This window comes from Paralichthys olivaceus, chromosome 2, assembly GCF_024713975.1.
Source record: "Paralichthys olivaceus isolate ysfri-2021 chromosome 2, ASM2471397v2, whole genome shotgun sequence".
Taxonomy (NCBI): domain Eukaryota; kingdom Metazoa; phylum Chordata; class Actinopteri; order Pleuronectiformes; family Paralichthyidae; genus Paralichthys; species Paralichthys olivaceus.
The window spans coordinates 18,621,478-18,646,704 of NC_091094.1; the positions used below are offsets into that span (position 1 = coordinate 18,621,478).

The 25,227-nt window shown below is 40.3% G+C and overlaps 1 protein-coding gene across 5 annotated transcripts in view; it reads left to right on the plus strand.

Moving 5' to 3' along the window:
* The window catches only part of dlgap4b (discs, large (Drosophila) homolog-associated protein 4b), a 126,608-nt gene that overhangs the window by 24,282 nt on the left and 77,099 nt on the right, over positions 1-25,227 (plus strand). For all 5 annotated transcript variants that reach the window (XM_069510248.1, XM_069510242.1, XM_069510227.1 and 2 more), the window contains one exon: positions 22,982-23,049. The gene's annotated coding sequence lies outside the window, so the exon portion shown is untranslated. The remainder of the gene's footprint in view (positions 1-22,981; positions 23,050-25,227) is intronic.

Below are 25,227 nucleotides of genomic sequence, written 5' to 3' on the forward strand. Positions count from 1 at the left end.
TATACGTTTTGTTTTTTTTTGCTTTGTGTATGTGTGTATGGTTATAATATTTTTGTAAACAACTGCCATCCCACTGATCAACAGACCCAATGGAAGAAGGTAACTTTTAGTCACATTGGCATGGTAATTTAATTCCTGTCACAACAGCTATTATTTTTGGCTTTGTCAGTGAAGTAATGGTGAGGTTAACTTTTCCTTTTCAGCTGTTTTGGCTGAGAGAGGATCTTTTTGCTTGAGGCGATTAGCTGGCAGGAAGCGAACAGAGCGAGAGAGCAAACAGCCATGACTGAAGGAGGCTGAAGTGTGAAATACTGTTTAGATGGATTAATGTCAAGTTTGTGTTTCTGTGTCTACTTTTACAGTGTTAGTTGTATTTTTTTGATTGTGAAAGCAAGTGTTGCTTGCTGTATATTTGGGATGCACTGGTCTGTTACTGCTATTGGTCACATATCAGCTCAGGTATTAGGAACAGTCGGGTCGATCTGTCAGGCCGATCCATTCAGTTCAATTTGATGTAATTCTGTTTAAGGTATGCTGAACTGAAAAAAGCTGATCATGGTATTGCTGCAGTTTAAACTTGTGTAATGCAGACTTTCATTGACGCATTGGACATTTCATGATGAAATGTTGAGGTTGAACATTGAAGAAAATAGTTTCTATTTCTTTTTTTTAAGGTTGCTTACCTGGAAGATTGGAGGAACTCTGCCCTTTATTCACTTTATGTTGAGCTGAAAAACTGACTTGAAACTAGAGTCCAGTATAAATTTTGATTATTATTCAGAGAGGAATTGTTTTTTAAAACATCAGACATTTTCTGAATAATCAGTGTTTGCAAAGTAGAGCGAATGGAAGTCAAATAAATGATGAGTGGGATGTATTTATTCCAAACCACTGAACAATTTTACAGTCCTCTTATAAAAAGGGCTGATCTTATTTTTACATGATGTTCTTTTTTGCACTGCATTTTTTTCTTTCCTCTGCTTTCTTATCCTTTCTCGCAATTTCTGCTTTTCCCCCTTCACCCCAATCCTGCCTCCCACCAGTCGTCACTACACCAGCCCACCCTGCGTCTCCACCGAGCTGCCTAACAAGGCTGTTCCACACTCGGCCCTGCATTAAGATGCAGACCCCCTTCTCTCCTGCTCCTTCTCAATGGCCCTAATCCTTCCCTCCTCTCTCTGCTATGAATGATAGCCTCAGCAACTAGCCCCCCCGTCTCTGGCAGACACAGGTCCACTGCTAAACAAAATGGTGAGAAAATGGCCGCAGTCAAAAGATGTGTCTTGGTGAGGAGAGGTCAAGCTGTCAGCTGCTTAGTTATAATGGAGGGAGCAGGGACCTGGAAATGAAAAGGTTCCTGTCAGCAGACTTTAGGCAGGTTTACATCCTTTATTTCAGGATATGCTGCAGATCGTAAAGGTTGTCAGTTGTTTTTTCTGTATTCATTTCAGACCATTTCAGCTAGAGGTATGAATAAATGTTAAAGAAATTAACTTTGATCTATTTGTTTACTGCCAAATAAAAGATATAGGGTCTACCTTTATATGGAAATTAACCAAATCCTTAAACACATCTGCATTAGCATACATTTTGAGATAGAACAGTGTAGGTCATGAACCCCACCTCCTACGTGTTAGCAGATGGGACATAGGCCAAATAAAAAAATTAAAATACGTACAAATCTGAGGTAGTTGTTCTCACACTGATGTATGCCAAAGTGCTAATTTTTCTGGTAAGTTTGGTTTAATTATTTTTTTGATGATGTAAAATTCGATTGGTTGTCGAGCAGGGCCTTGATACCCCTGCTCCATCACCCAATCACCTCTGTGCAGAGCTGACAGCATTTGTATCCAGGTTATTTTTGCGTCATTTCTGGTTAGTGGGAGGAAATGTTGTCTATATGTGTCTATGTAGGAGACAGTTAGCTGAGCTGAGGAACACCATCACCACTTCACCTCTCTTTTAAAAACATCACCACATACACTTCCCCTGATAATGCTTGCCCCTGAAGCCCCACCCTTCTCTCCAGCCAGTTTCCTAATAGCGTGAGGAAATTGTTCTTGGCTAGAAGCGAGGCCACTTCCCAGCCGGACAGAGCCTCTTTCAGAGAACAGGGTGAAACAATTAAATTAGAGGACACAAGAACAAGTGGAGACGAGGCCCACCTCTGTGTTCAATTTACTTGTTAAATATACTCACTGTGCCTCTGCAATTATCTCTCTCCTTCACACACATGTGCAAGCACACACGCACATTGTGTTGAGATGAATGGATTCCCTTCGATATTGTTTGTGAATGGTGCATAATAACGTGATCTGTGTTGCTTGTACAGTGCAGGCAGAGAACATGTCTGACTGATAAATTGCGCATTTTCATTGTTTCAATTGTTACTTTTGATTACATTTGTTACACCAAAATGTAAGAACAGTTTCACACATTCTCAGATAGATCTTAGTCAAACTCTTCTCTGAATCTCAGAAGGTGGGGGGCAACTCGGGCTGAGAATTTACCAAGAATGTGTATGTATTTGAGTTTGTGTCTTATCTCATTGTGATCATTTACTATTATTATTGTGAAAAGCATTGTGTTGCCATGGTCAATATGTATACCTGAAGTGCTACAGTATGTTCAGTCTCTTCATAATCCACCAGTGAAAGTGTAGGTTAAGCTTAAAGCAATAAAGAGTCATTGAAGAATGGAGCAAAGAAAGGCCATTCATTTAGGTTTATAAAAGTGTAACGTAATTGTGATCTACACTTTATAAAATCCTTTATTTTGTAACTTTATGAATGAGCAATGCAGTAATCCAATACTACTAATACTAATAATGATAATAATACTAATAACTATTAATACTAAGATCACTGTGTGTGTGTGTGTGTGTGTGTGTGTGTGTGTGTGTAGCCTAACAAGGGTACCACACAGAAGTGAATCAGACCAGTGTGTGACAGTTGTGCATAATTACAGTCTTCCTGTGGTTTAAAAGTTAATGAGTAGATTAGTGTTTTACACTATAACTTAATATCTTGCTTTATTTGACATTTGCTGCCTAACTTCTAACTCTCCAGTTGTAACCATTACAATCTCCCAACCACCCACTCTCTCTCTAAACCACATGTTTGCTTTAACTGATGATCTAAGAATCTGCAATTGATTTAAGGCAGTGATCCAATATAATGAGAAGTTGACCGCCACTCCTAAGCAGAGTTGTGAAGCACATGTATCCCTCCTCAGCTACTTTATCACGTCTTAGTGCTTTGCAGAGGATGAAACCTTTTTCTTTTTACAGTGTAGACTGTTTGTCTATTTTGATTTGCATTTTCCGTTGTTGTAGATTCTGGTAATCCATGGTGGCTCACTGGTCGACAAGTGAAACCACATGTTCATGTAGACACCTGGCTGCGTCGTGAACACAATTGTTAGCATGCTTACTTAAGTACTATATGCCTGTTACCAGAGGATACCTCTGGAGGGCACACCAGAGAGATCAGGCCTTACAACTACTGCCATATTTGCATAATTTTTATAATAATCATAGCCATACATATCATTTTGTGTAATTTTTTTCCTGAAGATTAGTCAACAAAACACACCATCAGGACCAATAGTATTAAGATACTCTCAGACACTGAAGTTCAGACATTTTTCTGAAATCTTCTGGAGAGGTTGTATGTGAGAATCCAAATATCCAAGTATGTTGCTTTGGACACCTTTCAGAACTTTTCCAGTCAGCCCTCTAGTAAAATGTTCGGAAAATATGAGAATACAGCAGGAAAATGTAGAAGATACAGACAAACATGTCAACTTGGAAATACGAGAGCTTATGGCATTGAGGGCCAAAGCTGTTGTCAATATGTTGTAATATGTCACAGCAGAATTTATACTACATGTCCTGTGTCTTGTATGTTCTACTCACGTGCCACCCCTCACCTGGATGTTCCAGAAATGTTTCAATTGCTCTGAACACTCCTCACTCGGACCATCTCCTGCTGCGTTCTTCAAATAAGAAAGGCAAACTCTAGAGTTCATGTCTGCAAACAGCTTTACAGTGTTATTAATTGGCAAAACTGGAGTATGTGTTTATGAAATGTCAGATTAACGGTGACAAATAATGATGCATAATTGCACAGTTGCAAAGGGTGTGTTTTTTACACTGATTTTATATTAGCAAATACACCATTCACCACAGGAGAAATGACACAGTGTGGCACAATTTAATGGCACTGAAAAGAAAAGTCACAGGGAGCCAGGCTGCAAAAGAAAAGAATAGACAGAGAGTTCGGTTTTCCTCACTAATTGCCTGGCATGATTCTGACTGATTTGGCACGCTGCTGTTTGCTGGTACACCACCACACGTCGTATTAGATGTTGTATAACTGCGGCACATGTTTTATCAGATCTGGCCCTGTGTTTTGGATTTGATTAATTTGTGCAACAGTTGAAACATGTATTGTCATAAATCTGATTCATGCTAAGTGCTTGTTTCTTGAATGTAAGTTGGAGAAGGTAAGCTTGAAAATGTGTGAAGTGTTGCACATATATTTGTGACTTTATGCACATACTGTATGTTCAGCAGAATTGCATATTTGCCCGTTCTCGCATGTTGTGTTTTGTATGGTTACGACGCTTGTCAACCCTACACCCTGGCCACCTTTGCAATATTTTGCAAAATTAACAATTTCCTCTGCATTCGGGCTTCTCATTTACACACAAATGCTGTTTTTAGTCACTAAAATGGAGATTTTTACAAAGTGCAGATTTACCAAAGCTCTGGTTCCTCTGTTTATTTAAAATGGAGCATTTGGGAGATGAAGATGTCACAGCTTACTTTGCACATCCCCACTGTTTCTTTGTGTATGGAGCATTTTATCAACTAGAAGCTTACTGTGCATGCTCACAAAATTCTTCTCAGGTATCTGACAGAAAGGACACTTTCGCTCCCTGTAAATCCCTCTTACAGCTTTTAAGTCTGTTTCTTTATTTCTTTACAAACTTAACCTTATTCTCTTATTCTTTATTTACTCTTTTTATATTAATTCATCCCTCTGCTTTCTTTTAGTCTATTTGGAGTTGTGAATTCTGATATACATTTGTGATGCAGTTTGATGTGCCCTGGGTTTGAAATATAAATAAACCTGCAATGCCTTTTGATATGAGTTGTTTTGGATTAATTACTGGAGTCCTCAGCAGCGCAGACCTGCAGGTGACTCATAAAGGATATCACAGAGTGAGAGAGAGAGAGAGAGAGAGAGAGAGAGAGAGAGAGAGAAAACAGTAGAAGGGAGGAAAGTGAGGATAGTGAAGAAAAGTAACTGAGCAATGATGAGTGCTGAAACTCGGGGGCACATATATGCACGTACAAAAGGTGTAAAAATAAATCTGTATATTAAGGCAATGCCTACAACTACAACTACAAGAAGAGCTTGTTTCTAGCATGCAACCGATTTCATTCTCGCATATTGTTTTCTGTCAGTGTCAATCAAGTCTTGGTCGATGTTTGTCTTTATTTAGTGACTTTTCTATGGCTGCAAATCAAAGTACAGTTTCCATGAGATGAGAAACCTACTAGGTTTTAGGTTTTAAAGTGTTACCTTTATATAGATATAGATCGATTTTTCATATAAACATTATAGTGACAGAGATATATTCCTGATTCTACGTGTGTCCACAAGCCCTGACATTGATATTCGACTCGAAACAAGGCCATTTACCCTGTGTTTTATGCCAAATAGGAAGTGTGTCCAAGGGTCTGTGAATGCACCTTGTAGGAAGATATCAGGGGACATTTAGGCTAAAAACTGAACCATAATAAACAGAGCCACTTGCTCACGGTGAATCCTCCTGAGGATCTCATGCTTTTTTCTCAGATTAGGTCCTTCAACCATTCTGCAGACTTTTCACTTGGGGGGTTTGCCTCAGAAATTCCGCAAGAAGTCCGGAAGGTGTCAATCTCACATTTGCGTAAACACATACAGCCCCTCCGGAGAGTGTCTGGAGGTTCTCCAGTGTTCAGTGCATGTTGAAGCTGAAGTGGTTCAAGAGCAGCATTCAGTTTCTTTTTGACCATTTTACAGGTATAGCAAATTAAATGCAGAACAATGTAAGAGAATACTATAGCAGGAGATCTTAGAAAGACTCAAACCATAAATGTACCTCCTCAGTAACCCCAACAGCCATACCGTTCATCCATTAAAAGCTCAACTTTTTACTTTGTAAACTTAGCCTCGCATCACTGAGTGCTCATCCAGTCATAGAAGATTAACAAGGTTATCTCTGCCAGTGAAAATCATAAGCAGGTCTTGACTGAATGGCCTGAAGCGACCTTGCCTTGTCTGAGGAGAGCACAGCTAATTATATTGGGGTTTTTTGCAGCGTCACAGTAGCTTAGCAGTAGAGCGCTAATTCATGCTTACCCTCCTCATTCACTCTGGTGGGGCTGAGTCACTGACAACTTGTCAGTGCATTTGAGAAGTGGTGAAGGGAGCAATAAGCCCTGTTGGCACTGGAGCACTTATCATATTACACCAGCTTTGTTACTGCACCAATGACAGGTGTGAGCAATAAGGATAAAAGATCTAAATGCAATATTTTCAGGTTTCTGTCAGGAAGCAATCAACCACAACTTTGAAATATTACTACTGGCTATGCTTGCCACCTTTCCTTGTGGTAATAAATTTGTTCTTTGTTGTATTGGATATATAAAAAAGCTCAAATGTGGTCTGCTCTGTGGGGTTTATAGGATTAAAGTATGCAGACTGATTGATGTACTAATTTAAAAAACATTGAAACCAAAGCATGCAGGGAAGGAAAGACCACATATTCATGAATACAATGCATAAAACCGTCATTTGTAAAAACAGACCTTAATGACATAATAGCTAAAGAGTAAGAGGCCTTACATATAACTGCAGTATTGTCAGTGAGAGCAGCCAAGCCTTTCAGTTAATTCAAACAATGAATAACAAGTGAACTGATGCCAGTGTTAGAGCTATGTGATCCTGCTGCTGCATTCTGCACTGAAGCAGCAGAGGAAATGATTCTAGCATCGTCCACAATAATGAGCCCCTGACCACAACTCAGTGATTTACAAAAACAAACCCTTCCCCTGCCTTGTTCATGTTGCTACATTGGACACATTTATCCCGAAATAACTTTTGGGCACACAACTGCATTAATTTTAAATTTGATGTAAGAAAAATAAAAATGTTTCGTCATGTTTTTCTCCTTTTGGCGGCTTGCCATTAAATGTGCAATGATGCAATGGGCTGCTTACCTAATAGCCTATTATATATATTATTACTACTGTACTCATCATTAACCTTTGAAATGCTACATGATCGATGCTTTATGTTCCATGGCAACAATAACAATGCTCTCTGGTGGCTGTAATTTTAAACTGGCTGACTGAGGCCGATTTAAAATGAATTCATCACTCGGATTAGAATATAATGGTTCTTTCTGACTGTCCGATATTGTTAGTCATGTCAGTGTAGTATTTGCTACTATCATGTAAATCATGTAACCATATTAAGTGCCTGTGACCTGTTTTCCTCTGTGCTAGTTGTTTGTGTGGGCTTTGCGGGCGCACCAGCAGCTCACAGCCAGCTTGAATCTGGCCCATATAAGTTAATGCCATAACAGAGCAGATTATAATGAAATCATGGTGGAACATGAGCAATTGTTTATACAATAAAATGAAAACAGACAAATGGCTTTCAGGGCAAAGGACTGTAATCTTTATAAATGGCTGTGCTTCGGCTGAATCATTGGGCATTTTACTCATCGCTGCCACTGATGCTGAATACATGTCATGTGAACACATTTAAAATGAGACAGTAATAATACAGTGATGTAGGGCCTGAGTGTATGGCTGCGTGTGGCTTGTGGTCTCTGTGTGTCTAGCCAGCAGTCTTGCCCTGTGTCTCATCTATGGCGTCTATCCCTGTTCCCTGGCTATGACAGGCTAACAAAGACTATGACTATAGAATGATGCTAAATCACGGGCATAGCAAATCAACTGATTTCAGAGGGAGAGTAGCACTGAATGCACTACAGCAGCAGCTCAACCTGACTGAGCTCCTTGCCGCATCTTGTGTGCATGTGTGTGGATACAGACATTTGTGTTTTAGTCATAGTCCTATGTTCCACTTGTGTGTTGTATAACACTTACCTCTCCACCAGATTCCTTACCTACTGTTACAAGCCAGGCCTTCAAGAAGATGGCCTTGTGGGTTTTATGTGCAATGTAGGAAACGTGGACTGTTATACTGTAAGTTTTGTTTAAGCTGCAGCCTCAGAAAAGGGTTAGCTGTTAATCATGTTTCAAATAACAAATTAAAACCAAACTTTCCAGAAAAGTTAACACCTGATCATACACAAGTGTGATACCATCTACCTACAAACCATCTTTGAGAAAAATTTATTTAATTAATTTTACTTTGACTTTTTAGTTTGGTCCATGCCGCATCCACTAACATGGAGGGGGTAGGGTGGGGTAGGGTTTGTGACCTACACTCTAGCCAGCCAGGATTGGGCAATTAAAATGCTTTGGCTTCATTTTGGGATCTGTCATGTCATCAGAAGTTGATACAGTTCAGTACAAGGACCTAAAATGAGGGAACAACATTTCCAACCTGAGATATCCACCAGGAAACCAGCAAGTTTGAATTCATGGTCTGTTGCAGTCAAGCAACATGTGTGAGGCTGATCCGGTTTGTGTGTCAGAGACTCTGTGACAAACCACTGGAGGCGAACTTGTATTGTGTTGCTCTGTAGGGCCCCAGCGTAGCTACAACCAGAAGTGAAGGAGGTCACACTCAATGCTTTTGTAAAGATGGAGAAGTTCCCCTGAGAAGTGTTACTGTACACAGTGAGTGCTGAAATGAATAAATGAGAAATAAATCTTGAATAAAGTTTGTTGGCAGATAAAGTGGCAAAATGAATCATTTTATTTTTTCAGATAACACTCCTAGCACCTAGTGGAGCCATATTACAATATGGAACTGTCTGTAAAAAGCTGGTTATTGTTGCCTTAAGGCTGTTTTATACTGACAGACATGTATCTTCCCCCTCCTGTGGTGACAAGTGCTTATCTTGAAGTGAATTCCCCAGCAGTAACACTCATGAATCTTGCCCTACAGTCTTTGGAAACAGAGGCTGAACTGCCTCCAGTAAGCGGTTGCAATAGCAAAATGCTTTAATACTGTAAGAAGTATAATGTAGGGATCAAATATATCTTTGGGGCCTGACTGGATAGAAGTAGAATTAAGTGCCCAACTGCAGTGTAATAAGTTCATCACATTAAATCCCCAAAATTAGTTTATCAATTACTGAGCCTTGCAATGTGGTGCAGGGGACTTTTAAGCTATTTTTAATGGTACCATTATGGCTATGTTAAAGCCTAATAAAATAGAAATAAAATTAAATGTGCACCCAAATGTCCCAAAGCCAAATCGGCCTCAAACTGGTTTAATGAACATGACAATGATTTCCATAGATAATCTTTGAGATGTGGTGGAACTGGAGCTTTGTATCATAAATATGAAGCTGACAGACCTTCAGTAATGATCTGATTCAGTCATGTCAACATGGAGCAGAATCAGGAGCAGGAACTTTTTTCCTTTAGAATCAGTGCGATAAACAATAAGGCTGTTTTGAGAGAAAAGAGAAGCTCGACCCAGACACTACCCTCCCCCTGAAAGCCTCAATGGCAAAATTCTGGGGAGTCCCTGGAAAGTAAATATAATATGTTCAGCATAACACTGGAGCAATAGGAAGTAGGGACTCCCAATTGCAACTGGGTATTTGAACATTTAATGTACTTTATATGCAGTGGCATAAAGTGGCCAATCAGCCATGGTGGAGGTATATGCTCTCTGAGGGCTGTTTTAGTCACACAACAATGCATTAACATAACACAGCTGTTTGTGTTTACACTAGTCTCTGAGGGTTTAAAGTGATAATGTTTTGTAAAGTCTTTAAATCGTAGGTCACTCCACTGTTTGAACATCAATGATGCAAGTGGTAATCACCCGTCAGACTTAATGCTTCAGTCAATCCACTGACTCATTTAACATCTCGCAGGTCATGTCACCAAACCAAGGTCATGCGCTGAGTCACGCGACGTGATATTGCAAGTAAATACATAGTCTCGCTGCGAGTGTCAATGATACTGTAAGAGGAGGTTGACCTTCACTACAGCAGTACATTTTGCACTTGTCCTGGACTGTAAGCCAGCCACATGAGCCCATACATATTTGATGAAAAAACCTCACTCGACCTCCTCAAGTACAACAGACAGAACAAGCCTCCTCAAATTTCGGCATATTTGGATGCTTTTGTCTCTAAAAGCTCCTCGGTTCATGTCATTTATGTGCGATTCATCGCCATCTTTCATGATCTTAAGTGACAGAGCAGTTCTTGGCACCAATGCTTTTAATAGGCCAAATGCTGACCTAATTGTCAGTGCTGCTTTTTGTGGAAATGGGAGTATAGTATTCAGATGAGAGGAGAGGAAGAAACACAAATGTTACTTGAGGGTGAAATAGACAAGTAATAGATGAAGAAAAATAATGAAGAGCTCCATAGTTGAGGGAGATGGAGGTGAGGTCTGCTGGAGGAGACTGCCTAGGTTGTCTTGACTGTGGAAATTGCCGCACAGGGTCACCACATGCACACAAGCGTATGTACGTGCACATACATACACACACACACATACACACACAAACGCATCCAGGCCAGAAATAGTGCGGTAAGTTCAAACACTACCTCAGTAAAATTGACTTGAGGAGGAAACGGTTCTTCAGTTAATCTGCAGCCATGAACAGAATGACAGGTTTTGTTAAGCAGAGAATAGTAAGAGATCTGAGAGCATGATGGTGAACTGTTGCCCTTCTGGTGATGGAAAGGCACAAGATAGTGCGTGCATGCATGCGTATGTCTGTGAAAGAGAGAGACAATGAAGGGCAGAGGAAGAGATGTATATGTATATGTACACATGTTTGCATATATACACGTGCCCTTGCCTTGCAGCTTAGAATAGCCTATAAGCACGTGTGACTGTTTTTGACCGGTTTGTTCCCATTGCATCCTCTCTGCTCCTCCCTTCCCCTCTCGTCTTCCCTGCCCCTTCACCCTTCTTGTCTCCCTCCCCTCCTTCAGCTGCCTATGTCCTTGTCTTGACCTATATAATGACCTGCACCATGTCCTGAACACACAAGAAACAGTCACAGATTTTGTCTCCACACCAGCTCTTGGCTCTACCTCGCCACCGGCAATGCGTCGGAACATGTGGGATTTCTAAGGCTTTAAGATGACTGCGTTACATCATTGCTGATTCATAGCGAGGCCAATAAACACTGATGTGTTTTATGAACTACTGATTCTTTAAAAAGCTTTATTCGTGTCAAGTCTCCATCCAAAAAATGTCCTCAAAAGTAAAAATGAAAATGATTCATCTGTCATATTCAAGTTATTTCAGCTAGCATGAGAACACAGGAGTGTTATCATGACAGTGACGGTTTGCTTAAGAGAATATATAAACTGTTACCACTGATGTGACTCACGCCACCAAAATCATTTTTTTCCTCCTGCAGGATTTCATGCACTAGTTTGCATGAACAGCACAGAACTCATCAACTGGCATACGCTACCATACCTGGGGACATTTGTTAAATTTGCATGGAAAGATTCTCGACTGAGTCTCACCTACTTAAGTCAGTTTTTCTGTCTTGTCTTGTAGATCCATTACAGCGGATCAGTTTGTTCTAATTTAAGAATGCTTAAAAGAAGAAAAATCTCCTGAGTAGACACATGAAAAAGCTGAACAGCACAGAACAACAGAAGCTCTCAGCTTCTCAGCGTGGCGTCTGCAACAGGATTAGCAAATCGCTGTGACAGTCTGACATTTGAACCCTGGGGTAGGGCTAGCTGGTAAAGTTAGGCAGCTGATAGCTGATAGTGATGGGGTCCTGACAGTGCCTGTTGGTATTATTACGAATGTTTGTGCTGCACCAACAGTGTGTGTCATGGTTCTTACGTCGAGGGCAGATTTAAGACGGATTGGCAGTTAAAGCCCCAGGAGTTTGCCCATGATGCTTTGAGATAACAGCTCACTTCAGCTGACACTACAAACAGGAGGTACAAATCTGGTCTGGAGATTTGCAGCAGGAGCATTACCCAACAGGTAGTGATGATGTGCAAAGACAAAATTCACTAATGGCCCATTAGAATCACTGATCATGCACAGACTCATATACACAGTCCCTGATGAATAATAAATATCATAATTTACCCAAGTAATTATTTCACATTTCAATCAGTCTGCACCACAGCTAACATCTTACTTTGTAATCTTTCAGAGGAAACAAGCTGTTAAAGCCTGAAGGTCTTATCTGATCTGTAAATGTATAGGGCTTTCAAAAATTCCTACGAGACTCAAGTGTCGACTGTTTGTCTCAGTGACAAAAGCATCTTAGCCGCAGTGAATGTGCAAAGTGCTTTGCTGCCGGTATGAGTGTGAAACATAAAGTGTGTGACTCCTGTCATTGTTTTGTGGAGACCTCTGTCATGTAGTGGATTCATATCAGTTTATTTTATAGATGTTCTTGTGATATTGTTGCAGGTAGCGCATCATTCATATGTGTTCAATTTGCTTAGCCAGAAGGACACTTGGAGAGCATGTACCTCTGCAAAGGATGATTGGCTACTTAATCAACATTGAATACAGTTTTTTGAGATCAGATTTATCCAAATCAATATCCAGCTCCACACTAAATGTCACCTGTTCATAGATATTAGCAGTCGACACATGCCAGATTTATTTTCATAAAGATCCCTCCATTATTTCTTGAGAATTTCTTAAAAATGTCGAAAAACACAGTTTCTGCACTTTAGCAATGTTAAAGAAAATACAAATTTATTGAATCCATCCTAAAAGTCATTAGCTTCTTTGTTGGCCCATTCTCCATCCTTCCACCAACTTTTGAGAAAACTGATTCAGTGGTTTTTGTGTAATCCTGCTGACAAACAAGACAAACTATATGGACTCAGTAGAGCACATACCTGTGCCAAGGCCCAGCAGTCCCCTTAAATGTAAGCTGCACCAAATTGTACACGCTCATAGATATTAGTTCCCTATATTTTAATGAAGATCCATCAACTCTTACCTCGTAATATTAGTGGAAATATAAAAAAGAAAAAAGAAAGTGAGACATTGACAAAAATGTACCTGGATTCTGGAAAAAGAAATTCCTGTGTCCACCCCCATAATCAAACCTGCTGTAAAAGTAAGGTAGTTCTTCCATACCCCAACCTTCCTCCAACTTTTTACAGCTAGACAAACTAGAAGGGCACTCGGAAAGCCCATCCATCCGCACTGGCAGGGAATTAAATGGGTTCTTCCTTGGCCCATACCACACCCCTCCACCATGTTTTGAGTAAATCTGTTCTGACAATCAGACAAACAAAGATTGAAACACAACCTCCTTGGCAGAGGTAATTAGCCTAACCTCATTGACCCACCTTTGTCTATTCATAAATGTGCTCATGCAACATACCAGCTCACCAGCAGCAGTTCTCGGGCTGACCAGAACCTTATCTGAGGTCACACAGAGACTCATTTACCTCATTAGAAAACTGTGCCTGTATTGCAGCAGGCCTGTGTTCTAAACCTGTGAGTCAACTTCACTCGGTTCATCAAGCACTGACCTCGTTTGGTGACTAATGACGTGTTATATATTTATGGAAAATTGTTGTTTAAATGCGGCTGAGGAACTTTTGTTGGCAGCGAGGCGGTGACATCAGTGGATTTTCTTCCTTAATGAAGGACGTGAGACGAGGGCCTCGACGTGAGAACATTATGTTAAGATGCTTTCGTTCTGTAGCTCAGATTACCTGAGCTGACTATAGACTGTTGACCCACGTCATATTTAATGATTAGCAAATGTTTCTGTCCATTCTCACTGCAAATCTACAGCATGATAAAGTGTTTTCTTTGTCATAATCACACCACGTGACTTTAACAAATCAGAAATGTGAAGTGGCATGAAGCTGAGAGGAGACTTTGCATGCTGGAGTGTTTGCATGCAGGTTTGCAGTGTTTAATCTCCCGAGGTGAACTTTTTCAAAGAGTCTGTGCTGCTAATTCCATGTAATTGTAATTTTGAGCACCCCAGGCCCAGTTATGTGTGTTTCATCATGCTAATTTAGTTTGCTCTTTATTTGCATAGTTGACACCTCCACAACAAACCTGGCAAAATATGCATGTGCCTTAAGTCAAAACAACTTTGAGCGTGAATGAAACTGAGCACACAATAAAAAAAGATACGTTTTTATTTTCCACTTTCTATTTTCTCTATTTTGCTATGAATGTTATATATTGACCCATGCTACAGTGTCACAGAAAAAGAGTTTTAATTTAAATGGTGTCTATGCATATAAAAAGAAGAGGAAGTTTGGTGAGTAGTTTAAGCACATAATGATGGTTTCTGGCTTTATTTCGCCTCTAATTAACAAGTCTTACTTATATTCACTGAAAATAACATTATTTGTTTTAGTCTTATTGTGCTGTACAAATGCTGTGGTTAATCCTGAAAGTATAAACTCTATCGTATTTGAATGAGACTAATTAAGAATTTAATTTGTCATAAGGGTTTTACTCTAATAATTGTATCGTGGGGAGATTTCATTGGTAGTCGTGCTCTGAAAGGCTTTGAATAATTTCTCTCTGTGTGTTTACATACATGTCATGTAGTGCGGCTGCATACACTGATTATGTGTTTTATATTCTCAGCATACAGAGCTCAGCCTGCTCATATGCTTTGGCAACAACTGCCGAGTCCTTATGTCAAAACTTTCCCTCTGCACTCTCCACGATGCTGCTCTGTCACCGTCTCTGCTCCTCACTCCCACTCTGTGGAGTGACCGCTACTGCTCTTTATCAGTGATAGGGCAGAGACATACAAAGTCACTTCCATCCATTCAGTCTTACACACTTAGCTGTTCAAATACAGTTTTCTTGTAAAGCGTTTGGCACAGGCCGGCTGCTGAGAATGTGCTCACACACACGCACACACACTTAAGCCTTCATGCATGTGCACGCACACAAACTCACACAATAAGTTATTCTCAGCATACAAAGCCACCTGCTGTTTGCCAACCCTCCAAAGACATGTTGCACTGCAAATTTCATATTTGTAAACACCAAACTCAAAAATGCAGATAAATTATATTTTCCACTGAGTTTTATGAATTACCATTCAATCAAATTGTATTTGTATAGCCCATATTCACTGTCTTAAGGGGCTTAACAAGGTGTGACAACCTCTTTCCTTAACCCTCAGCAAGAGTGAGGAAAAACCGCCCCCAAAAAAAACTTTTAACAAGGAAAAAAAGGAAACCTCAGACATAGCCACTGTGAGGGATCCCTCTACCAGGATGAACAGAAGAGCAATAGATGCAAAATAACAACATTTACAACATTTATTAGAAAATACAACATAGGGTGTATCAGTGTTTAAAGTATTTGTACTTGAGAAAAAGTCCAACAGAGATGAAGGGAGCAGTAATGAAAGAGGTAATGATGGATTTGTTATCAGTAATGTAGAATATGTGAGGGGGTTATATTTAATATCTAATATCTAAACAATCGAGTTGTTATCATAATCCAGGATCAGCTGCCACCATGATCCACGGTCACCATCTACAATCAGCTGCTGCCACAATCACATCCACGATCACGGTCATGATTAAAGCTGCGCTAGTCAATATTTTCATATTGATCCGCTCCACTCATGTGGCCAAGTAAATCACTTATGCACACAGAATACTGTATCAGTAATCATACATGCTGACAATACCATTTAATATACAATGCATGACACACATTACTCACCCCTGTCAAACAGCTGGTAGAGGTAGTTTCTGTTTCTTAATAGCTCTTAAACTATTGATGAAAGTGTTCAGAGCATTCCGGAGGGGGGTGGTAGGCAGGACATATTGTATAAATTCCACAGTGGAAATCATGTGTTTTTGGTTAGGGCAGACCTTACCGTCAAAAGCTCTCACTGAATTTTCAAGTTGACATATTCCTCTGTGTTTTCTACGTGTATGCGTTCACACATAGCTTTGTGACATTTTATTTGGGGGTCTGGCAAGAAACGCTCCCTGAAAATGTTCAGAGCTACTGACTCAGACATTTATGTTCACAGTCTCTCTGGAAAACTATGGTGCACTTCTGAGATCAGCCTACGAATCTTAGACACATGCTAAAAATCCAGACTGATACTCAGGCGACACATTTTCCCCACACCAGAGGAATTGATCTGTGTAACATTATATAGCACAGTGGTTCTCAATAGATGCACACGTTTCTCTTCAGCATCTTACAACAAAATGTTTTTTTGCTTAGGAACGTTTCAGCCAACTTTGCTGTTTATCTCTTGACTTCTAATGGGCCATTAGTGACTTTGCACATCCTCCAAAACCGATCCAATACCAGTGCATTAAAAAAACTTGCACAACGTATGCTGTCCACTATAAACTATACCTTTAATAGAAAAGAAAATCAGATTGGGTTCAACGATGACGGAAAATGTATTAACTTGTTGCCAGTTTAATATTTAATACTTTGTAAATTCAGCTAAATGGACTACTGCCGAACACACTATATTATGGTGCTGCTTTGTTTGGACTCTGTTTAACGTGAATAGTTAAAAAATTCAACAAAACAAATTGTTTCATATTAATTCAATTTAATTGCTTTTTTATGTTTGCCCTTGAGGAGAATAAGACAAAGAGACACAGAGAGAGAGAAATATGGAGGAAGGGAATATTACAGTAATCTAAACCAGAGGGATAGGACCTCTGTGGTGATGCTGCCTTCCCACCATTGCTTTCTTTTCCATTGTCTCTTTCTTTATAACCCCCTTCCCCCTCTCTCCCCATAAGCATCACCTAGCTGGATGCTGTCGCCATGGTGACTCTTATGGGTCTCTTTGGCAAGGTCACCTTCACCAGCAAGAGAAAGTCACCCAGAGGAGAAGCAAGGCAGCCGTCTTCACAGAATATAGAAGAAAATGTGGGAAACTTGAGCAGGAAGGGATGGAGTGTGACTAACAAGCAGAAAATGAGATGGGACAGAAATGGAGGGTTTGACTGTGGGGGAGAGAGATGTCAAGAGAGATGGTGGAAAACAACAGGATAGAGGAGCAGGAAAGGGGGAGGGGTGCATAAAGAAACTAACAGCTCTGTTAAGCAAACGTCAGGCTGGTGTTATGGCTAATCTTGGAGAAACATGTTTAGAGAACACTTTTATGTTAAAAGAGTCCCATCACACGTGCTTCTCTTTGGATGAAGCTCCAGATCGCCTGGACATAAATCACAGTATGCATGTGAAGATACAAGCTGGCAGCTGGGATATCATGGTTTTTAACACACATTCAAGCGCCATCATTTCAACTCATTTGCTTCATCCCATTTTGCCTCCTTCTGCCATGGCGCACCCGTCCTCCTCGCTAAAGTTCCCTCGCTCTGACTCTACCTGACTGCAGTCCTGGTCTGCACCTCCTGCGGCGTGTGCTGGAGGTGGCCATCGCCTAGGGACATCAATATTTCAGGCTCTCTCGGCGTCATGGGGTTACATGGGCCACTCGGAGCCCAGGGGAGATGTGCTGATGGAGAGACAGAGTGGGAGGGAGAAGGTTAGAGCTGAAGAGTGATAGGTGAGACAGTGAGGATATGATATGGGAAGGTAAATGATAGTGTAGGAAGAAGAGGAAGAAACATTGAGAGGGGTGAATAGATATAAGGGGATATGATAGTGTGCATTATAGAGAGATGGATAAGAGAATAAAAGAACAATGGAAGAATTGTGACAGTGAAAAGATGAAGTAATTATTCTGCTTTATTTTTGATGAATGGCCGATCAGGAATATTCATCCAGCTGCATCAGTGCTTGATGAACTGGAGAATTAATCTTGGAGAAAAGAGTGTCAGAAAGATAGAGACAAGGATAATTGTGATGATGGAAACAATGTGTGTATTTATGACTCTGAAAATCCATTTGCATGAGGCAAACATTAAGAGGTTAATTATCTTGAAAACAAGGCAGTAACATCCAGGGGCAGATGAGAACAGAGGGGAGAAGTGGGCAAGAGACAGATGAACCATGGAACAGACAGAAAAAAATGGATAATGACAGAGAGCTTCCTGCCCCCCCCGCTCTGTCCCTCTCATCCTTTTAGTCAGTGTGAAAGAGCTTCACAAGACCACTGTTGCTACGACTACAGCTGTTGCCACAGTGGTGGTCATTAGGGGTTGTTACCATAGCAAGGAGGTTCCCGGGGGCAATCAGAGGAGACAAGCTGCACCCTCAGTGATGATCGATACGTTCATGTGGTTTTACTGCTGTAAAGTCAAAGAGATCATTGTAGCGAGTTGGTTGGTTCACCAGCCTATGATGTGTTTGCATTGATTCGAAATGAAACATGATCTTTTACTGACCTATGAGCCCATAAAACGAGTCTAATGAAAAAGGTTGTAATATTCTAACTGTCTTAGAGTGGGACTTTAATTAAACTGCATTATATGTTTCTTACTTGACTCTGCTGTGGCAGTGTTTTATATTATCAATGTAATAACACAAACCATAAAACTAAATAAATGAAGTTAATATAGATATATATACATACAAATATAGGTTTAATGATTCCTGTGTTCTACAGGAAACCATGAAAAACCCTCATGATTGCATTTGTCAAGGCAAAGAAGTTTTCTCAGGGGCGACACCTCTCATTTAGGAGAAGACAGCAGAGTCACTGTGTCTCAATTGTGAGTATGAAAGGGAAAGACGTTGTGTTGGTGTTTGACCTAATATTACAGTATAATTATAAAAAAAATTTAGCCAATTCTGAGATGACCAAACACCCTTTTGCTAATAATTTGTTTTTCCTACAGAAAGTTTGTCAGCAGCGATGGACCAGTTAAAGAAGTAAAGTATGCCAGAACATCATAACTTACATAGGGGACACAAAGTGGAGCAGGAAGTAGAGCAGGAAAGTGGCACTTGGAGCACAGCTGAACTAAAGTGAGTCTTGAGTATTCCCCCTAGAGTTAGCTTCTCTTACACTATAACAGTGACCAGTGAGATATTCTTCCACGATAGAGATGACTAATTCTACAACAGAAAGAATGAGGGAACACTAAGTGTTAACTCTGACCCATGCTCATGCTCTGCCGGAACAAATTAAGCACTGTGTGTTGAAGAAATGAGCTTAGCTGACATGGAAGTGTTATAATTACAAGGTAGTTGCACAGTGGGAACGTAGAGGACCCTGTATAACTGCATCCCAGTGACCTTAAATTGTTCTGTGTGTGCATGAAAATATGTGAGGCGGGTGAGTAGGAGTCACTTCTGTAAATAGAGAAGCTGATAAATAGCTGTTGAGTGATATGAAGTATCGACCAAGTCCTTTGCACTTGTTTCTCAGCTGCCCCTTAATTTAATCACACCCTGACACAAAGAGTTCACCCTCGAGCTTCTCCCTCTTAGCTTTTCCAAAACACTTTGAAAGATGACCGTCCTTGTGTATCTCATCCAGTGCCTGGCTGGTTTTATCACCCGCTTCACCTAGCCATGACCCACCAATTTGGCTCTTGCCAACTGGTTACCTTTCAGCACCCCAGCTGAGGCTCCACTCCTGTCACTGATACCAGAGAGGAGAGGACCAGTGGGTAAATACTCCACATCCAAGTGGATTATGGGGCACAACTCCCTTGCCGCACACCCTGAGTCAGACTACCTTTATAGATGGCCCAACTGGGAAATAAAAAAGAATGACAGCATGCAGGAGAGAGCAAAGAAAAAAGAGTATGATCTCATATTTGTTTATCTGAAAATAGACTTCTTCTTATCGATATCTCAGTGAAGTTGTCACTGTTTGCTTAATGCCTTTTGGAATATGAGCATGAAGAGAAAAGAGGCAACCGTTTTTCGCTGTTGATTTACAAAGCAGCCTGGTCGGTCAGATCAAAGCAGGATGTGGAGTGATCAGTGTTAGCAGAAAGACGGAAATAAATCAGATGGATAAAACAAGATGATGCACAGGCTTTATGGGAAAGCAGTTAGTTAGAGTAGTAAATGAGAGACATCAGCAGGTTAACAGGGTAAGCAGCAGAGATGATGGGAGATAGAGAAGCGGGTGAGGAGCAGCAGAGACACTGTTTGGCCTCTAGTTAAAACATTTAGATCTGGCTGGCTCAGACAAAGGAAAGCTAGGCTAATGCTTATGTGTCACAGGGAAGCTGGGCTAATGTTTCCTCAGTGAGCCCCTGCTGCATTCAGGCCTCCAGGTTAGAACTTTCTGTTACTGTTAGCACAACCCATGCCCTGAGAAATCAAAACAGCATGAGCCACAATCAAGAGTTTAGCTCATACACACGGGCAAACCAAGCCTGCAGTCAGACTCTGCTGTGAGGCTCTGCACAGTCACTAATCGCTGCTCAGTCAGTAGAAAGTTTTTATTTCTTCTTTCGGCCTCAGATGACCCTCTAAAATTTAGAGCACATAAAAGAGCTATGCACAATTGCAAGGATCAATACAATATTGACAGAGTTAATGACATGAGTCAAACATTTCAACACTAGATACTAAGTATTCTAGTATTCTGTTGAGTATTTGTTGTACATTTCATCAAGGCCTAACAATCATGTTAAATGTCTCTACTACCTTGTAAAAGTTGGGTGCTGCGCTATTTGCCCCCCTTCCACTCTCTCACACAATAACATTGACTTGTCTGTCAGTCAAAATGGCCATTGGCAGCACCTGGAGAAATCACATTGCCCACTGGACTTTTAAAACATCCGTAAATGTTTTACAATCCTCGGCAGGCAGGCAGAGCTTGTCATAACAACTGCTCTCTCTGTGAAATGCAATGCACATCCAGTGCATTGTGGCCTCTTATAAGAGGGAACAAACATGTAGTGATCTGTACTTTTACCTTTAATTCAAGTTCTTATTGCAGTGTGTGTTAGAAGTGGTGCTCACAAACACTGAGGATATAGATCTTGGTCTTGTTTATGCTGTTTTTGAATATCACTGTGGTCAAAAAAGCTTCATTACTGCCACTTTAGATTTGGTTATGCTTCAGGCATGACTTTGTGGCCCCATTTGATTTCAATATGTCTTTCTCATATCAAAGATGGACCTTTGCAAATATTGCCATAGTAGAACAGTGCAGTATATGCACATAAACATATGGCCACCACAGCTGACTTCTGGCTAGTGAAAGATGAACCCAGTGGCGGAGCACAAAATGATGTAAGGAGCGAATGAGGTCAGACATTTAGCCTTCATCAGAAGCCACTGGGGAGCTGCAGCTTTATGAAGTGGTGAGGTGAGGTGAGGGTCGCTGATCAATTGCAGCTCTGTGACACACACAGGTTAAATTAGGTTTCAATGAGGAAAAGCCTTTGTGCACATATTACTGTCAGTGCTCCAAATCTTTTTACTGTCAGTGCTCAAAATCTTTTAAAGCAGTTTATTCACATGTAGTAGCTACACAGTTAATTCTTTTTTCTTGTGTGTTTGTGCGTGTGTGTGAGAACAAGTGAGCGAGGCAAACAATGGAATTCATTATCTTTCAAATAGGACTCTGAGCAGCTTCCTCCTGTCTCTCTCTCTACAGGCGACATGCTCTCTGACCTCTGCCACTGACCCACTGCTTGACAAATGTTGTGGGGCTCCACATCTCTAATGGTGGACTCACTACACTGATACACATTAAACGAGGCAGGCATCTATATAAGTATAGCAGAAACTCAATGTCTATAATTTAAAATTTGTTAGCTAGAAGAAATATACCACAGGTTAGTGGGAATTTTCATAAAATGGTGCTGTACACTGAAATAATACATTTTCATTTTTCAGTCAACAGTATTTATGTAATTAAATGATTGCATCTTTTCTTATAACAATGCATTATGTCATTACAAAAGAAATATGACAATTGAACATTACATTTGCACTCTTTTGAAATGCTAACCACCAGTGGTCACAGTGAAAGTCTTTCGTCCAGCATATTGTGACTCAGCTATCAGCACGGCTCATTCACACCGGTTACTAGAAGCATTCAGATGTAATCAGATCAGAAAAAAATCACAGAAGAGAGTAGGAAAAGATTGTAAATAACAGATAATACCCTTTATGGTGTAGCAGGTCCAAATGAACCACAGCAGCAGCAGCTCTCCTCAGGAAATAATCAGGCCGATATTTCTGCTCGTGTCAGACGGACACTGTAGTTTACTGTTAGGCCTGCGTCACACTCGGCTGCAATTGATGAAGGCTGTAATATTTAATGACAGAGTGCAATGGCGGCCGAAATTAGGGTCAGTTTTGTACTGTCAGTGGGATGTTTGCCCTGAAACTGCAGTATAGACCTCTGCAGTATTTTGTTTAAGCATCTATTGATATTGACGTTAGCTTCTCTTCGTGAAGGTCTGTTGGGTCTCACTCTAATGTCTGAATATCAAGCCCAGGTATTAAAACATAATTAAAAAGACAAAATAACAGTTTAGAGACCTCCCTGTTTTTTTCCGTTTTTTTTAATGTACACAGTGAAGCTTGCCTGAACAATATCCAAAAGTTATTTTGTGTGGGGAAATGTTTCTGCTGATTCATGATGTGGTTTCCTGGAGTCTTATTGCCTCAGGAAGCATTTTCCTAATCTAATCTATGGTTTTTAATTGAAATATTTTATCTCTCAAGATGTGCCTGGAAAAACGCTAATTGATTTTCCAAATAGTTGTCAGGGCAATAAGCAGTTTTGAAGACAATGAAACATATTATCAAAGCACCATAAGAATGTTCATATTTGCAGATCAAAAATCCCTAGATGGGGCTTTTGTAGGCCCTAAATCTAAATTCAGTCTGAAGACATTTGCTGTGTTAGATAAGTGAACCTGATGAGTCATCTTTGTGTTGTAGGATTTCTTCCTCTTGGAGCCTGCTTCTTCTCCGACCTCAGCTAAAGACCCTCCAGTCCCAACAATAAGGTACAGCACATTTCAGCCTGTGTTTTGCTTCAACCCTCAGGGCTGTGATATTCTGTCTTCATTTAATGACTTTGATTGCATTTTCAGTTGTGAATGAGACAATAGAGCTGTAGTGCTAATGAGACAGTAGTCTCCAAGATGTTGTTGCTTGACATATTGAAATGCCTTAACCGCCAATAGTAGCTCATAGGCTACAGAAAGATGGCACGCCCTGACCTTGTCCAGATTCATCTACGATGGGTCTGCGGGGCATGAGGCTGAACCCGGCCGTCAAAGAGAAAACGAGTCTGAAGCTGTGGAAGGCAGAACTTGTCATCCTTTGTGCAGGCTAATATATCTCTGAGGGCTTTTGTTTGCATGGAACAAAAACTGATCAGAATGGAAATGTCAGTGTATTTGATGTGAAGTAGTTTGAATGCAACACAAGTTACAGTAACTGCAGCACTGTCATGTGGTTGCATCTATGAAAGGGCATGTTTTGTCATGCAGACGCATGCACAATGTTGCCTGCAGAGCAGTGAGCACTGATGGAACAAAGCTGCGGTGCTCAGAATCATGAGTGTCCTCTGTGGGCTTCCCCGAGGTCCAACACTGGACTTTTGATTTCACACTGGATTAATTTCAATCTGAGCATATATCTCTTCTGTAATGGGAGTGCACTGTCCTGAGCAGACGACCATGTGCAGGAACTCATCCCTCTTTACATCCAGTAGAGTCACATCTCCCTATAAAACAAGCCATTTGTTTGCACTTTAAAATATAGCTGTACATTTGTGGAAAGGACCTGAGGAGTTCCAGAGAGAATGCTGGGAGGAGTCAGGACTGTATACCTTGTTAAATTTCCAGTGACATTGATAATCCCTCCGGGTTTTTTTTTCTTCCACAAAAAATACAAATCAATAACCTTTCTGCAGCTGATGCATTAGTGATGTTTTTGCTCCACTGAGCCGCTCACTGCACATAGTCCTACATAACAGTGACCCATTCATCAGGGCACAATGAAAGCATCAAAGGGTGAAAAGTTTAAAAGCTGAACTATTTTTACAGTCTGGCTTTCAAAAGAAGCACCTTTAATAATATTTGAGGAAATGCTGACCTCTGCACATATTGATTGGATCAATATTACCTTAAAAAACTACACTGTAGGGAGGGATCATATAGAAAGCAGCAGAGGGGAGGAGCTCCTCAAAAAAAGAAAATCGTTTTTTACTGTGTTGGCTGAGTGTTTGATGATGGGAGCATCAGAAGAAATATAAGCCGATAAAACTTGTATAATAAAACAGTTTTTTGCAGCCACTGAAACACTTATAGACTTTTATAAGAATCTTGTCACACATTTTAAACTAATCAAAGCATCATTAATATGTTCAGAAAAAAATAAACGTTCATGCTCATATTTTGCTGTATTTTGCCCTCACAAAAAAGCCTCTACTTAGTTACCAAATACATGTGGTCGCAAATATCTACATGACACAACCCTATTTATTATTATTCCTCTGCGCAGGTGACAACCAGTGGCCATGTTTTCGGGTTGTCTGTCCGTCTTGTGAACATGATATCTCAAGAAAACCTTAAATGGATATTTTTATTTTTGTATAAATATTCACTACGGGTAAACTGATTAGAGTTTGGAGGTCAAAGGTCAAGGTCAGTGTTGCCTTAAAAATGTCGTTTTTGGTGTTGTCAGGCACACCAATTTCTTCCAATGTAGTACAAACTCTCAGTTGGGCCCTGTTTTTACAAATAAATAACCATTAGAATCCCCAACATCAGACACAACATTAGAACAGTTTGCTTGTTTTAATGTGGCTGATCAGAGTAGGATGATAATAAAACAGGTTATAAATACATTAGACTGTATATAAAGTAGCATCTTACATTAGCCTAGGCTAAGTATTATAGCTTACAATGTATGCTCTTTATATATACACAAAACACCAAAACCAACACTCGAATGGGTAAGTGGTTTCAATGTGGCTGATCTGTGTACATTATATTCCATTTTAAATACTGTGTATATTTTCATGCATTGATGACATTTGAATTCACTGTTCAATGCTAAGTGTCAGCGGTGTATATGCACAAAACATTTGATTTGAAATTCAAATGATTATTGTTATAAAACATAGATGCCAATTATGCAGCCTCTGTCGGACTTAGATAACATGTATTTATCTC